Source organism: Chlorocebus sabaeus, chromosome 23 (assembly GCF_047675955.1).
Source record: "Chlorocebus sabaeus isolate Y175 chromosome 23, mChlSab1.0.hap1, whole genome shotgun sequence".
NCBI classification, from domain to species: Eukaryota; Metazoa; Chordata; class Mammalia; order Primates; family Cercopithecidae; genus Chlorocebus; species Chlorocebus sabaeus.
Window position 1 is genome coordinate 27138611 of NC_132926.1, and position 16904 is coordinate 27155514.

Genomic DNA, 16904 nt, shown 5'->3' on the forward strand with positions numbered 1-16904 from the left:
GTTGGCTTCTAGAAGACTGGTGAAAGCAGTAGTCATAAAATCAGAGGATTTCCACTCCTTCAATATGGAGTGCTTTTCGGGTTACTAACAATATTTTCTGAGGACATGCTACAAGCTAGGCCCTAGGCTAAGCACCAAGGCTCAGACACACTAAATTACTTTCCCGAGATTACCCAACTTATAAAGGCAGAACCAGGCTTTGAACTCAGATCTTTCTGGTCACAGAGCTGTGCAAATGTGCTCAAGCACATTTTGAGTCTGAATCTCAAAATCCTAGGGGAGCCAGACCAAAAAAATAAATAAAATGTCTGAATTGAGTGAGTGTAAGGACAAAAAGGAATTTGGGTGAAGTGAGTGTGGGAAAATGAGATAGCAGTTTTGCACAGCAGCACATAATTAACTTGAAGTAAATAGATCTGAAGTTCTAGGGGCCATGAATTAAGTTATTCATAGCATTTTAGTGTGGATGAAAACGTCCCAGCTCCAGCAAAGAGGAGGCTGGGTTATAACAAGCTGCATCTGGTATTCATTGCTAGTTACTGACAGTGCTGGGGCTCAGAAAATTGGGCCCTCAAATGAAGGCCTCAAATGCAGAAGTTTCTCTCTAATCTTGTCCTACCCTCTTATATCTCAGTCCCATTCTCCCCCAAAGCTAGCCATAGCAAGTAGAATCCCTCTTTTCCAAGGCAGGTCATAGAAACCAGAACCTTTTTCCCCAGAGTGGAGCCATAAAACCTAGAAATATTGCTCTGACTTTCCCTCTACCTTTCTGTGTAAAAACTGGCCATAAAGAAATTATCTGACCTACTTTGACTGTAGGTCATAAGATCCCCATTCCAGAGAGGGTCCTTCCCCACACCCAAAAGGAAGGAACGCTGCTCAGAGAGGCCAGGAGAAATCTAGACAGACAGGCCTTGCTGGGTTTCTCTGCTTGATCTATTAGCATTAGATCTTACCTTTTTTTCCAAGCCTATTTCTACACGGTTGTCCATACTTTATTGAACCTAAGCATGAAAATTGACAATTTCCCCTGTATCTCTAAGTCTTTCATTCTGAAGTCTCTCATTAATCAAATTTGCATGACTTTTCTCCAATTAATATGACTTTTGTGAGTCAATTTTTCAGCAAACCTGCAGAGGGCAAAGGGGAACTTCTCCCTTGGTCCCAACAACAAATTATGACTGATCCATGTTGAGAGCCCTACGTGAAGTAGCTATTATTAATGTCCTCCTTGTTTTAGACGAAAAAAGTTAGTTTAGAGAACTTCTCTTTGAGTACTTACCAAGATCACACTGCTAGTAAGAGGCAAAGTGGAGACTCCAAAGCACTGGGCCTTGGGCAGGTCTCTGGGCTTCAGTTTCCTCATCTAGGAAAGGAAGGGCTAGGGCTTTACAAGCTTTAAGTTCCCTTTTATCTCCAACTGTAATGGTTTCCTGATGGAGTGAGGACCTCCAGCACCTTCTAATCACCTTCACCAAACCAGGAAGGATTCACTGCTTGGGTTATTCTTTGGCCACTGAGCAGTCTTCCTCTTTCACTTAGGACATTGCATTTCAATTCTTGGAATGAAATGCAGTTCTTGTTGCCCAGGACTTACTAACCACTTAATGGTTTTATATGGTTTGGCTGTGTCCCCACCCAAATCTCATCTTGAATTGTAGCTCCCATAATTACCACATGTCATAGAACCTGGTGGGAGGTAACTGAATCATAGGGATGGTTTTTCCCACACTGTTCTCATGATAGTGAATAAATCTCACAAGATCAAATGGTTCTATAAAGAGGAGTTCCCCTACACAAGCTCTCTCTTGCCTGCCACCAGGTAGGACATGACTTTGCTCCTCCTTCACCTTCTGCCATGATTGCGAGGCCTCTCCAGCCATGTCGAACTGTAAGTACATAAAACCTCTTTCCTTTATAAATTACCCAGTCTTAAGTATATCTTTATTAGCAGCATGAGAACAGACTGATACATGGGTGAAGCATCACAATCACTGATATGATTTGGCTGTGTCCCCACTCAAATCTCAACTTGAATTGTATCTCCCAGAATTCCCATGTGTTGTGGGAGGGACCCACAGGAAGGTAATTGAATCATAGGGGCCAGTCTTTCCCATGCTACATGCTATTCTCATGATAGTGAACAGGTCTCACAAGATCTGGTGGGTTTATCAGGGGTTTCCACTTTTGCTTCTTCCTTATTTTTCTCTTGTTGCAGCCACGTAAGAAGTGCTTTTCACCTCCTGCCATGATTCTGAGGCCTCCCCATTCACATAGAACTGTAAGTCCAATTAAACCTCTTTTTGTTCCAAGTTTCAGGTATGTCTTTATCAGCAGCATGAAAATATATGAATACAATAAACTGGTACCAGTAGAGTGGGACATCGCTGAAAAGATCCCCAAAAATGTGGAAGCAACTTTGATACTGGGTAACAGACAGAGGTTGGAACAGTTTGGAAGGCTCAGAGGAAGAGAGGAAAATTTGGGAAAGTTTGGAACCTTCTAGAGACTTGTTGAATGGCTTTAACAAAAATGCTAGTAGTGATATGAACAATAAGGTCCAGCCTGAGGTGGTCTCAGATGGAGATGAGGAACTTATTGGGAACTGGAGCAAAAGTGACTCTTGTTATGTTTTAGCAAACAGACTGGTGGCATTTTGCCCCTGCCCTAGAGATTTGTGGAACTTTGAACTTAAGAGAGATGATTTAGGGTATCTGGCAGAAAAAATTTCTAAGCAGCAAAGCATTCGAAAGGTCACTTTGGTGCTGTTAAAAGCATTCCATTTTAAAAGGGAAGCAGAGACTAAAAGTCAGAAAATTTGCAGCCTGATGATGCAGTAGTAAAGAAAAACCCCTTTTTGAGAAGAAATTCAAGTCGGCTGCAGAAATTTGCATAGGTAGCAAGGAACCTAATGTTAATCCCCAAGACCATGGGGAAAATGTCTCCAGGCCATGTCAGAGACCTTCACAGCAGAACCTCCCATCACAGGCCTGGAGGCCCAGGAGGAAAAAGTGGTTTCATGGGCCAGGACCAGGGTCCCTGTGCTGTGTGCAGCCTAGGGACTTGGTGCCCTGTGTTCCAGCCACTCCAGCTGTGGCTGAAAGGAGACAATGTAGAGCTCTGGCTGTGGATTCAGAGGGCAGAAGCCCCAAGCCTTGGCAGCTTCCATGTAGTGTTGAGCCTGTGGGTACACAGAAGTTAAGAATTGAGATTTGGGAACCTCCGCCTAGATTTCAGAAGATGTATAGAAACACCTGGATGCCCAGGCAAAAGTATGCTGCAGGGGTGGGGCCCTCAGGGAGAACCTCTGCTAGGGCAATGCAGAGGGGAAATGTGGGGTTGGAGCCTCCACACACAGTCCCTACTGGGGGGCACTGCCTAGTGGATCTGTGAGAAGAGGGCCATTGTCCTCCAGAACCCAGAATGGTAGATCCACCAACAGCTTTCACTGTGTACCTAGAAAAGCTGCAGATACTCAATGCCAGCCAGTGAAAGCAGCCAGGAGGGAGGCTGTACCCTGCAAAGCCACAGGGGCAGGGCTGCCCAAGACCATGGTAACCCACCTGTTGCATCACCATGACCTGGATGTGAGACCTGGAGTCAAAGGAGATTATTTTAGAGCTTTAAAATTTGACTTCCCTGCTGTATTTTGGACTTGCATGGGCCCTGTGACCCCTTTGTTTTGGCCAATTTCTCCCATTTGGAAGGGCTGTATTTACCCAATACCTGTACCCCCATTGTATTTAGGAAGTAATTAGCTGACTTTTGATTTTACAGGCTCATAGGCAGAAGGAACTTGCCTTGCCTCAGATGAGACTTTGAACTGCTGAAATGAGTTAAGACTTTGGGGGACTGTTGGGAAGGCGTGATCGGTTTTGAAATGTGAGGACATGAGATTTGGAGGGACCAGGGGCTGAATGATGTGGTTTGGCTGTGTCCCTAACCAAATCTCAACTTGAATTGTATCTCACAGAATTCCCATGTGTTGTGGGAGGGACCCAGGGGAGGTAATGAAATCATGGGGGCCAGTCTTTCCCATGCTATTCTCATGATAGTTAATAAGTCTCACAAGATCTGGTGGTTTTATCAGGGGGTTCTGCTTTTGCTTCTTCCTCATTTTTCTCTTGCTTCCACCATATAAGAAGTGCCTTTCACCTCCCGCCATGATTCTGAGGCCTCCCCAGTCATATGGAACTGTAAGTCCAATTAAACCACCTTTTGTTTCCAGTTTCAGGTATGTCTTTATCAGCAGTGTGAAAACAAACTAATACAACCACAAATCAGTACACAGCCAGGCAGTCAATTCAGGAGTTCCCAGCCCTTGAGCCTTCCAGTTCCATGACCAGGGAAGATCCAGAGCCACCCTGAAATACCCATCATTTCACTTTCATGTGTTCAATAAATTCACAAATATTTACTGAGCAACTTCTATGTGCCAGACACAGTTCTAAGTCCTGAGAATATAGCATTGAATGAACAAACCCCCACCCTCGTGGGGCTGAGATTCTAGTGAGGGAGATAAATGCTAAATATAATAAAGAAGTCAAATTGATTAAGTGTTAGATAGTAGTGAGTGCTAAGAAGAATAAAAAAAAACAAGAATGGGAGAGAGCAATGTTGGGAGGAGGGGGTAAAATATGAAAGTGTCTTCTCTGAGAAGGTGACTTTGGGAAGAACCTAAGGATGTGAAGCCATTAGGATGTCTCGGAGAAGAGCATCCAGGCTGAGGGAAAAGCAAGGGCAAAGGCTGTCTGTGTGTTGATGGAAAAGCACAAGGAAAATCACAAGGGGAGGAAGAGGCATGAGGTCAGGGAGGCAGCCAGGAACCAGACCTTGCCTAGCATTGTACGTCGTGGTCCTGGACTTGGAATTTTGGAGGGTTCTGAACAGGAAGTGATATGATCTGACTTAAACAAGGACACAAGAGGCACCTGAAGGGAGATCTGAAGAGCAGAAGGAGGGGACAAGTTAGGAGGCAATTGCCTTTATCCAAAGCAAGAGAGGATATTGTCATGGATCCAGGTGGTGGCAATAGGGGTGCTGAAAGGATATAGGGTTTGGGATCTGAGGTGTGGGTGGCAAAGAACAGTCAAAGACACATCCACAGTTGTAGTTCTGAACAACTGGGCCCTCTCTGCCTCTAGGCTCCTTCATTATTGCACACGGGCTCAGCACATGCTGCCAAGGTGAGAAACTCAGCATGTTCCCTGCAAACGCGAGTGTATTCATTTCCTGTTGCATCTGTAACAAATCACCATAAGCTGAGTGGCTTAAAACAACAAAATTTCCCCAGATGTGGTTGCTTACACCTGCAATTCCAGCACTTTGGGAGGCCAAGGCAGGAGGATCACTTGAGCCCAGAAGTTCGCGACCAGCCTAGGCAATATGGTGAAACCCGTCTCAAAATATACAAAATATACAAAAATCAGCTGGGTGTGGTTGCATGCACCTGTGGTCCCAGCTACTCAGGAGGCTGAGGTAGGAAGATCACCTGAGCCCAGGGAGGTCAAGGCTGCAGTGAGCTGTGATCACGCCACTGTACTCCAGCCTGGACAACAGAGTGAAACCCTGTCTTACACACACACACACACACCACACACACACACACACTTATTACTTTACAGTTCTGGAGGTCAGAAGTCAAAAATGGATCTCACTGGGCCAAAATCAAGATGTTGGCAGGGCCGTGTTCCTTCCAGGGGCTCTAGGGGAGAATCTGTTTTCTTGTCTTTCCCAGTTTCCAAACACTGCCCGCATTCTTTCACCATGGCCATAGATCACTTTGACCTGCTTCCAGTGTCACATCTCCTTCTCTGACTCTCTAAGGATCCCTGAGATTACACTAGGCCTGCCCGATAATCTAGAATAATCTCCTCATCTCACGACCCTCAATATAATCACATCTATGAAGTCCCATTTGCCCTGTAAAGTAGCATATTCACAGATTCCAGGGATTGGGACATGGACATCTTTGGGGCGCCATTATTCTGCCTCCCACAATGGGCCATGTGGCATTTGCTGATTTCGTAGAGAACACAGAAAAGGACTTTACATCACCTACCTCACAACAAAACACGACAAAATGTCCATCAGACATTCTTGTCTTCCTATGTGATTCTTGGCAAACTCATCCTGGAGGTCACCTGGGATTTCTGATGCCTCTCTCCTCTTCCTGAATTCCCCTCCCACCCTCTTCTCAAAACTCCAGGTTCCTCTCCCTTCTGTAATATGAACCACCAGGCTCTCCCAGGATGGGCAAGGGAACTGTATTTAGAACCGGCAGTACTTTCCCAAAGGAACATGCTCATAGCTCTCCCTAGCTCTCATTCATCCACACATGGAAGTACACTGGCAGTTTCTATCTTGGCACCTACTCACACAAAAACTACTGTGGACCTGAAGTAATGGGCTGACATGACCATATTGCATTCCACACACCAGGAAGCAAAACTTGAATACTTAGGGAGGACAACTACATTTGTTCTTGGTTTGCAAATATTTTTACCAGATCCTCAAATACAAGGCCTTTGAGATAGGAACAGGTCACTGTGACCCAAAGCAGAAATTGTTAAGCACGCTGTGACGGGCAGTGAGAAATCCTGGTTCCTCCTTCCTCTGAGGACAAGCTGTTTCAGTGAAGAATACGCACTGTTCAATCTAACTACCTGGGCTGGAATCCCAGTTCATAATCTAAACAGTCAAATTCATAGAAGCAGAGTCGAATGTAGGTTACCAGGGGCTGAGGGTGAAAAGGGGAGATGTTGGCCAAAGGATACAAAATTTAAATTAGACAGGAGGAATGAGCTCAAAATATCAATTGTGCAACATGGTGGCTACAGTTATAATAATGTAATGTCTACTTGAAAACCCCTGCGGGTGAATTTTAGGGGCCCTCACCACAAAATGTAAGTATAGGAGATTATATATATGCTAATTAGCTCTACTTAGCCATTCCACAATGTACACATATTTCCAAATATCATGTTGTACACTATAAATACATACAATTTTTGTCAAATTAATTAACTAAAATTAAAAGCCCAGAAGTCAGCAGGGAGTGGTGGCTCACGCCTGTAATCCCAGCATTCTGTGAGGCTGAGGCAGGAGGATTGTTTAAGCCCAGGAATTTGAGACCAGCCTGGCCAACACGGCAAGACCTCATCTCTACAAAAATTACCCAGGCATGCTGGTGTGCACCTGTAGTCCCAGCTGCTCAGAATTTCTGGCTGAGGTGGGAGGATCACTTGAGCCTGGAGGTCAAGGCTGCAGTGAGCTGAGATCACACCACTGCACTCCAGCCTGGGTGATGGAGTAAGACCGCATCTAAAAAGCCCCAAAGTTCAACAACAACAAAGAATTCCAGCTCCTAGTTCATAGGTTTCAAGCTGAGTGACTGTGGGCAAGCTACTTAACCTCTCTGAGCTTCAGGGTTTTGTTTTTTTTTTTAATCTGTAAAATGGGGCCAGTAATAGTAGTTACCTCTTAGCATTAACTAGAAAACTCAAATGAGATAATGCAGATAATGCCTTGAGCCATGTGTCTGGCACATAGTATAAGCCGTTTTCACTATCATTAGTATTTCAATGGTTTCGACTCTCAGGTCAGTCCACATGCTGAATTACATCAAGATTATAAATGTTCCAGATCTAAAGATAAAATCTGGCTTCAACTATGAGATAGATGAAGTTTGAGTCACTCTTCCATCCCTGGCTCCCCACTTTCTCCTGAATTTCCCAGACCACTCTGCCTCCATGCCCCTTCTCTGGATTCCTTACCACCGTCCACTCCTTAGAATCCTCAGGAGGGGTCCTCCTATTTTCCAGCTGGATCAACTAAAGCTGGAAACAGCAAAGCCCCACTGCTAATTTGTGGCAAAGCTGGTTTGGAGTCCATCATCCTGGCCACCTCTCTATGCTGTCTCCTCCCGCGCCCACTCCCTCAGGACCCTGCCCTCTGCCATGGGTGACAGTGGATAGCAACTCTCTTAGGTGATGACTGTTAACCCTGTGGGAATCCTCACCCTGAGGCTTTGACTCACCTGGCCAGTCCCAAAAAGGATACCCCTTTTAACCAGTACCTCTGATATCAGACCCAAATTCTTAGGCAGTTAAAGACAAAAAAGATCTCAACCACCTTCACCTTACAGATGGGAAGACTGGAGCCCAGTGGGAAAGAAAGTACCCTTCGCTAAGCACCTCTGATGTGTCAGACATCCCTCACAGTGCTTTCTCAGTTGGTCACACTTCATTCAAGGTCAGAAAGAGCGTGTGGCTTGTCCTAGGTCACCCAACTGCTGAGGGCTTGATCAAGACTCACTCAGGACTTCTCTATTTGACATGCAAATGTTAGCCGTCTCCACAGCTTTTTCCTCTACCACTGATCAACCATGACAGAGTATTCGGTGTTATCAAAGTGTTCTTCATGCACTAATTTATTTATACTTTGGACAACCCTCTAAGATATTGGGGAGTACTCCTATCACTGCCACTTTCCGGATGAAGAAAAGGAAGCAGAGAGGTGAAGGCACCTACCCCAACTCACACAACCATTGAGGCCAAAGGCTGAGATTCTAATCCCAGCAGTCTGTCTCCGGAGTCCACAATCCAAACCTCTGCATTAGACTGCCACCTCCAATATGCTGCCTTTCCTTAATCTTCGGTTAGGTCTGCAAGGTCATTGCACTTTAATGGAGCAATACTCTCTATGCAAGTGAAAAATAAAATCAATTAGGAAGTGCCAAGTACAAGTGTCAGAGCCTTCAAACTGATGGTGCAAAGGCTTCAAATGGACCTTCAAGAGTTCTTGCTTTCCCCAAGGGGTCACTGGCTCTGGCTCCACGGATGCTATTAACATAATGACAACCCTGCTTGCCACCTCAGCCCCCACACTTCCGGCGCCTGAGTGAGTGACTGCTTCCTCCAGCCTCCCCTCCACTTCATGCTCCACTGGTCGGCGCAGCAGCCAGTTCGTCTACTGCACAAGTCTCAAAGCCCACTCAGCAGCTGGCACGCCCTTGCCCTTGTGGCCAGCTCACCAGAAGGACCGGTGGGTTTATCCAGCCTGGCCTGATATTCAAAAGGAAAGAAAGCAATTACATTTTTTTAAATGGACAACATCTGCAGCCACAAGAAAGAACAAAACCATGTTCTTTGCAGCAACAAGGATGCAGGTGGAGGCCATTATCCTAAGTGAATTAACACAGGAACAGAAAATCAAATACCACATGTGCTCACTTATAAGTGGGAGCTAAACATTGGGTACACACAGATACAGATGGGAACACTAGGGACCAGGCGCAGTGGCTCATACCTGTAATCCCAGCACTTTGGGAGGCCAAGGCAGGCGGATCGCTTGAGCCCAGGAGTTTGAGACCAGCCTGGCCAACATGGCGAAACCCCATGTCTACTCAAAATACAAAAATTAGCCAGATGTGGTGGTGCATGCCTGTAATCTCAGCTACTTGGGAGACTGAGGCACGCTTGAACCCAGGAGGCGGAGGTTGCAATGAATCAAGATCGCACCACTGCACTCCAGCCTGGGTGACAGAGCGAGACTCTGTCTCAAAAAAAAAAAAAAGGAAAAGAAAGAAAAATAAATGGGAACAATAGACACTGGGGATTCCAAAAGTGAGGAGGGAGGAGGGTAGGAGTTGAAAAACTACCAATTGGGTACTATGTTCACTACGTGGACAACGGGATCATTAGAAGCCGAGACCTCAGCATCACGTAGTATACCCATGTATACATCACATAGTATACCCATGTATACACGTAGTATACCCATGTTTACTACCCATGTAGTAAACCTGCACATGTACCCCTGAATCTAAAATAAAAAATGTAAATGGGTATTATGGAAAGTACCACAGAAAAAATGAAGTTTATATCCAGCATGAAAACATTAATTCATTCGTCAAAAGTTCTTATTATCATGTTTCACCTTCTCAAACTCAGTACTTCTAAACAAAGATTCTAGAATTACAGCAAATAGCCAAGTGTTTTTCAGATACTTTAAAAAGTTAAAAAAAAAAAAAAAATACCTAAGGGTTTGTATTTCACTTCTGCAAGAGAAAAAATTGTATTCACTTCTGCAAAGCAACTACAAATTATTTTGTCATCCTTTGTAGAAAATTTCAGATAGAGAAACAGAAGGTAGAGAACGCTTTCTATAAACCTGGATATTAAGATTTGCACACACTGATGTGAACACTATACATGATATGTATGGAAACATCACCATACGCCTGATAAACATGTACAATTATTATGTGTCAATTTAGAAAAATAAAATAAATTTTAAAAAACATTTGTACAGCCATGGGCTTGGGAATCAGATTGCCTGAGTCTTATTCCATCCTACCACTTAACAAGTGTGTGACCTTAGGTAAATTTCCTGTCTTAGGCCAGCCTCATTCTCTTCCTCTGTAAAGTGGAGGTGATACTAGTAGGTATACCAACGTGGTGGGATTGTTAAAAGGATTAAATGAGATTTGTATGTGATATTATTTATTTTGCTTGTTATTACCATGTTATTATTTATCAACAAATACAGTAGTTTTTACACTAATGAGAATTCTTTCTATTCGAAGAAACAGAAGCTAGTCTGAACAAAAAGAAAGACAGGGAAAGTATTAACTTACATGTCTTGAGGTACATAGCAGCCTCAGGAGTCAGGAACTCAAAAGCATTCGAATCGGTCACCATTCAGCGTCTCAGAGTTCATCTCAGCTTTGGTCTATAAGTTGTCCTCATTATCTCAGGCTCCTCAGGGACATTATTTCTGGGATGAGTTTCTCACATTTTTTTGACACAGGGGCAAGAGAAAGCTACCATCTCAATCTTCAATTCGAAAATTTCCTGGGAAGTTATATGCCTTTTTCAATGGCCAGGGACATAGGGATTATGGCTGGTAACCCCACCAGAACCACACAGAGTAGGAGATAAGTTTTCCAAAGGAAGATGAGAAAGGTGGAGCAAGCAATGCTGGGTAGACAGAATTATAGATGTTCATTACTCCTGTTATGAGTATGTGAACGAGTTTGCCGTGACAAAGTCCCTTTAAGTCAATCCAGGACATTGGATACATAAACACATTATTCAACAATAGAGATGAACTGTATCACCAGAGAAGTTGTATATACTTTGCAGAGATTAAGGTTACACTTTTTCATGTCCTTCACAGTACCCAGCACAGAACAGGCACTCTAAGAAACAGTTGTGAAGTGACTAATAACTTAGATCTAGAATCAAATTGTGTCACTGTATTAGCTGAGATAAATTAGATCATACTTTGGTGAAAAAAAAAAAAAAAAGAACACATCTTAGTGACTTAGCACTACAATTTTATTTCTCACTCACGAAGTCCTCTATGGGTACAAATGATTCTTGAGGGCAACTGTTCTCCAGGTGATGCTCAGACGCCCAAGTTAACGAAGGCGCCACCAGCCTGCAGAGGGCCATCTGTAGCACGGGGCCTTCTAAGTCAATATGCAGAGGAAAGCTCCAGGGGGTCTTATGCCGGCAATTAAGTCCTTCATTCTAGAAGCGATCTATGTCATTTTATTCACAGGTCATTGGCTAGACCCTGTCGCCAGCCCCACTTACCAGCAAAGAACTGGGCAATGTCATTTTTCATATGCTTGGAGGGAGAGGAGACGCACCTATGTGTGAGCACTAGCCGTCTCTACTAAAATTGATTAAAATAAAACTATGTTCTATAAAAATATTACTCCGATTTTTTGATGTTAAAAAGATCCATAGAAAAGAAAATCGCCTAAAAACTGTGAAGATGGCATTCCTTCTCCTCTATCATTGAACAGGATTCCCCAGCTAGAATTACAAAGAGTTTCTGATTAAACCCATATTACAGCCCAGCAGAGAGTAATTCCATTTGAAAGTTGAAAGTTTATGTATTTTGCACCCTCCACTATTCGGTAGAATGACCTTCAAAATCCAATTGAGCGTACAGTTCTTACCAGAGGGCAATCGACAGTCCTTTGCAAAAGTCTTTTTTAAAAATATGCCTACTCTTTGACCCTATAATTTCACTTCTGTGATTTAACCAGAGGGCAGGGGTGGAAAAACACGGATGTGCACACAGATGTAACTGTGAAGATATTCTTTGTAGTCCATTTGTAACAGGAAAAAGTAAGAATTAACCTTAATGCCAGCCAGAGTGTGGTGGTTCAATAAATTAAAGTGTATCCTCACCCTGAAATAACATGCAGCCATTAATAATCACATTGTGAGGGTGTGTTTATTCTGGTACATTAGTGGGGGGAAAAAGCAAGCTATCAAATGGTGTTTATACCACATATACCCGTGAAAGATTCTAGAAGAAAATACGTCAAGGAATTAGTAATGGTCGCTCCTGTGTGGGTGGGATTATGGGTGTTTTCATTTTCTCCTTTTAGCTAAACTATTATTTGCTGCTATTATGAGTATTGTCTTTGAAATAAGAAAAAAAGGGAGTTTAAATTATAAATAAAGAATCTTGCTGGGCGCAGTGGCTCACGCCTTTAATCCTAGCACTTCGGGAGGCCAAGGCGGGTGGATCACCTGAGGTCAGGAGTTCAAGACCAGCCTGGCCAACATGGTGAAATCCTGTCTCTACTAAAAATATAGAAATTAGCCAGGTGTGGTAGCACATGCTTATAATTCCAGCCACTTGGGAGGCTGAAGCAGGAGAATTGCCTGAATCCGGGAGGCAGAGGTTGCAGTGAGTCAAGATTGTACCACTGCACTCCAGCCTGGGTGACAGAGCAAGACTCTAAAAATAAAAGAAGAAGAAGGAGAAGAAGATTCTCCTTTGGCTTATCACATATCCACTGCTCACAATGGGGCTTTTATCTTAGAAACTGACTACCAGAAATGAGGTTCCTCTTGGTCTTTACTGTTCACAGTCACTACTGGTGACAATAATGGCAGGAGTATTTGTGAAAGACGGCACTTCCCGGGTCATAAGCCTGTTCACTTTCACCAGCCTCCCACAACTGTAAGGGAAAGTAGTTCAGGTCTTAATACCCCCCAATGCAGCTAAGGCTCACAACCACTAAGTGACTTGCCCAAGAGAGGAGACAATATGAGGATCCACGACTTTTCCTGGCTGTCCCTCCATCCAACCCCAGAAAGAGTTCTGGGTGCCGTTTACATAGAATATAATGTGAAAAGCATCCCACTGGACTTGTGTGGCATCGGGTCCTGCTCAAAACCTTACTGGATAGCTGCAGCCCTCCTACACTGATGGGTCACCGTGCGCCAATGTGGAGTACAGGTAAGGAAGCAAATTAATAATCAATAGATATTTATTGAGCACTCCTGTAAGTTAGCACTGTTGGGGCACCTGAAGCTAATAAATTTGGTTTTTATCCTTTAGGCAACAAGGAGATAGTTGAGGGTTCTAAGTAGCAGAATGATGTGATCAAAGCTATATTTAGAAAGATAATTCTGGGGGAAATAAGAGTCAGTGGAGGTGAGCAAGACCAGAGGAGACAAGGAGTAAAATGAGTCAGAAGGCTGCTACAATAATCCAGCAGGAGAAAACAAATGCCTAAATAAGATGAAAGCACCTGAGTTATAGAAAGCATCGTCATGATCATTTTGATAATATTAGCAGTAGCTACATTTATTGAGCATATATTATGTTCCAGATATTATGATAGTGGTTTATATAATGGTCTCATTCAATCTTCAGACTAACTCTGTGAGGAAAGTACTATTATTATCTCTATTTCTGAGGTTAGGAAAGCAGGGCTCAGAAGGGCTAGGTCACCTGCCCAAGCTCACATAGCTAGTATGTGGCAATGGTTACAACTTAGGTACATGTAATTTCAAAGCTCATCCTCTGAGCCATCATGCTAAGAATAGAAAAGAAGGTGGTGGCTGGTTGATGACAATGACAGAGGGAGATAAAGAGTTTAGTTCTGCTTATATACTGCTGGTCAGAGTGTAAATTAGCTCAACCATTGTGGAACGCAGTGTGGCATTTCCTCAGAGACCTAAAAACAGAACTACCATTCAACCCAGCAATCCCATTACATGGTATACACCCAAAGGGATATAAATAATTGTACCATAAAGACACATGTACATGTATGTTCATTGCAGCACTATTCACAATAACAAAGACATGGAATCAACTTAACTGCCCATCAATGACAAATTAGATAAAGAAAATGTGGTACATAGACACCAAGGAAAACTAGGCGCCATAAAAAAGGATGAGATCATATCTTTTGCAGGAACATGGATGGGGCTGGAGGCCATTATTTTTAGCAAAAGAACACAGGAAAAAAAAACACGTATCACACGTTCTCACGCATAAGTGGGAGCTAAATGATGAGAACACGTGGACACAAAGACAGGAACAACAGACATGAGCCTAACAGAGGGTGAAGGGTGAGAGGAAGGAGAGGATCTGAAAAGAGTAATTATTGAGTACTAGGCTTAGTACCTGAGTGATTAAATGATTTGTACAACAAACCCCCATGACATGAGTTTGCCTGTGTAATAAACCTTCACATGTATCCCTGAATCTAAAACAAAAGTTCAAACCTTTTAGTATTTAATTTAAAAACAAAAGAGTTCAGTTCTAGAAATGTGGAGTGCCATGTAATATCCAGATGAACATATTTAGTAGACATGGAGAAAGGTGGAGCTTGAAAGTGAATCATTGAAAGCCACCAGTGAGTAGGTGAAAGCTGATTCCATGAGAATGAACAAGCTCATTGAGAGAACGCATGGAGCACAGACAGCCTTGGATGAGACTCTGGGGACCTTTGAACGGTACAGGATAGGGAAGCATCTTCAAAAACAAAACACAACAAAGGCAGGAGGACAATCAGGAAAGAATGGGGCCAAAAAAAAAAAAAAACAGAGTAAAAAGAGTCTCAAAAAACAGAGAATAGACTCAATGATGTTAAACGCTACATACTGAGTAATAATTGTTAGGGTTCATAATTTCAAGCCTTCACTACATGCGAGGTACTGTTCTAACTGCTTTGGGTGTATTTCTTCACTTAATCCTCATAACAGTCTACTGAAGTAGAATAGACACTATTACTATCCCCAGTTTACATATAAGAAAACTACCCTGCCCCAGGTACCATGGCCTGTAAGTAGTAGAGCCAGGATTCAAAGCCAGGTGGTCTAGCTCCAGAGCTGGCACTCATAGCTTCCACACTGTATTGCCTTCCTCATCAATATCTAATACTTTCTGAGTACTCAAAATATGCCAGACACTGTTCTAAATACTGACTAATTTAATCCTCACAACGACTTTATTAAGTAGGTGTCATTATTATTCCTATTGGACAGATGGGAAAACTGAGTCACAGAACAGTTGCGCAGGAACACACAGCTAGTGGAACCATGAAGGGATAGTTGACCCCTCCATGAGGAAATCAAAGAATTGTCAATCAGCACTTGGTGAATGAAGGCAATCTACTTTAGAATCAAGAATCCTGACCAAAGTGAGAGGTGGAAATAAAAACTCAGAGTTCAATGGAAACTAGAAAATTATAAAACTTTGGAGTTGGAAGGGACCTGGGATATTCATCAATGCTATTCACTAAATGCCAGCATGGTAGGATTGCACTTTCTGGCCCTCTGTGATTGGGTATGGCCATGGGACTCACTGGCCACATCCAATGTGTTGTGGGAGAAATGGTATATGTCACTTCCAGGCCAGTTGATTGCCAATGGGAGACCTTCCAGAACGTTCTTTCCCTCTGCCGCAGCAACCTGCAGCAATGGAAATGGTGGCTGCTCCATCAACCTGAGTCTCAGAGCAAGAGAACACGGAAGTGAGCTCTCAGCTGATTCACAGCAGACATGTGCCATGAATGAGAAGTAAAGCTTGGAGACATAAATCACTATGATGGCTGTGCTGACTGATACAAAGCCCTAAACATGACCAGAATGGGGAAACCAAGAACCTAAAAGGAAAGAGACCTGCTCAGTGTCACAGAGATGGCAACCTAGAGGCACTGAGGGCAAGAATCCAACTCCCTGGCATTCCATCCGGTTGTCTTCCTTCTATACCTCACTGAGCATCTCACATATCTTGCAGCTCATTCCCCCTACTAACCCACAGCATACTCAGTTTCTGTATATTAATGCAAAGGCTGGATTAAACTAATCATTGCCTAATTTTTACAAACTGTCTCCTAGTGCAATGCACTCAGAATACAATTTTCTGAAGAGGTACAGGGAGAAGGCACGGGGGTCTGGAGGGGTGTGGGGAGGAAAACTTTGTCCTATTATTTATGGAATTGAGGCTAATTTAATTAAGTTTTGACAGAAAGTGCTCTGTTTTGCAGACAGTTGCCACCCGTTTCTCCTGAAGCCTGGATCTCGTCATAGAAACTGACTCCGCTCCATCTTCCTCTTTGATGTATGAGGCTATAAAACAGGGAGTGAGCAAGTCACCTTCGGAGAGGCTTTTTGTCATTGCAATAACTAGAAGTAATTTATGGGCTCCTGGAATCGTGGGTTCTCTGTTTCTGACTCGGCAAGAGACTGAAATCACAATCTGGATGCTGGCAGTCAATTGGAAGGTCAAAAAGACTCTGAAAGGTATCAGTCTTCTAGAATCCAGGATTAGGAAACATCAGTGTCCACATTCAATGATGAGATCATCAGCAAAGATTTTAGACAGAGGCTAACTTTTAGGTATTGGGATTTAATTCACCTTTGTAGGGGGTGTCCTAGAACATCCTGCTCTATCCTGGCCACCATCCAAGTCCTCCCCTCCTTCAGGGCCCAGTTTAACTCCTGCTTCTTCTAGGAAGCCCTCCCTGCCTACCCTAGCCTATCATCCATATTATGTGCTCTGACTTTACCATTCTTTTGGCACTTGTCACATTCTTCCTTGATATACATTCCTTATGTTTGCACATCTAGACT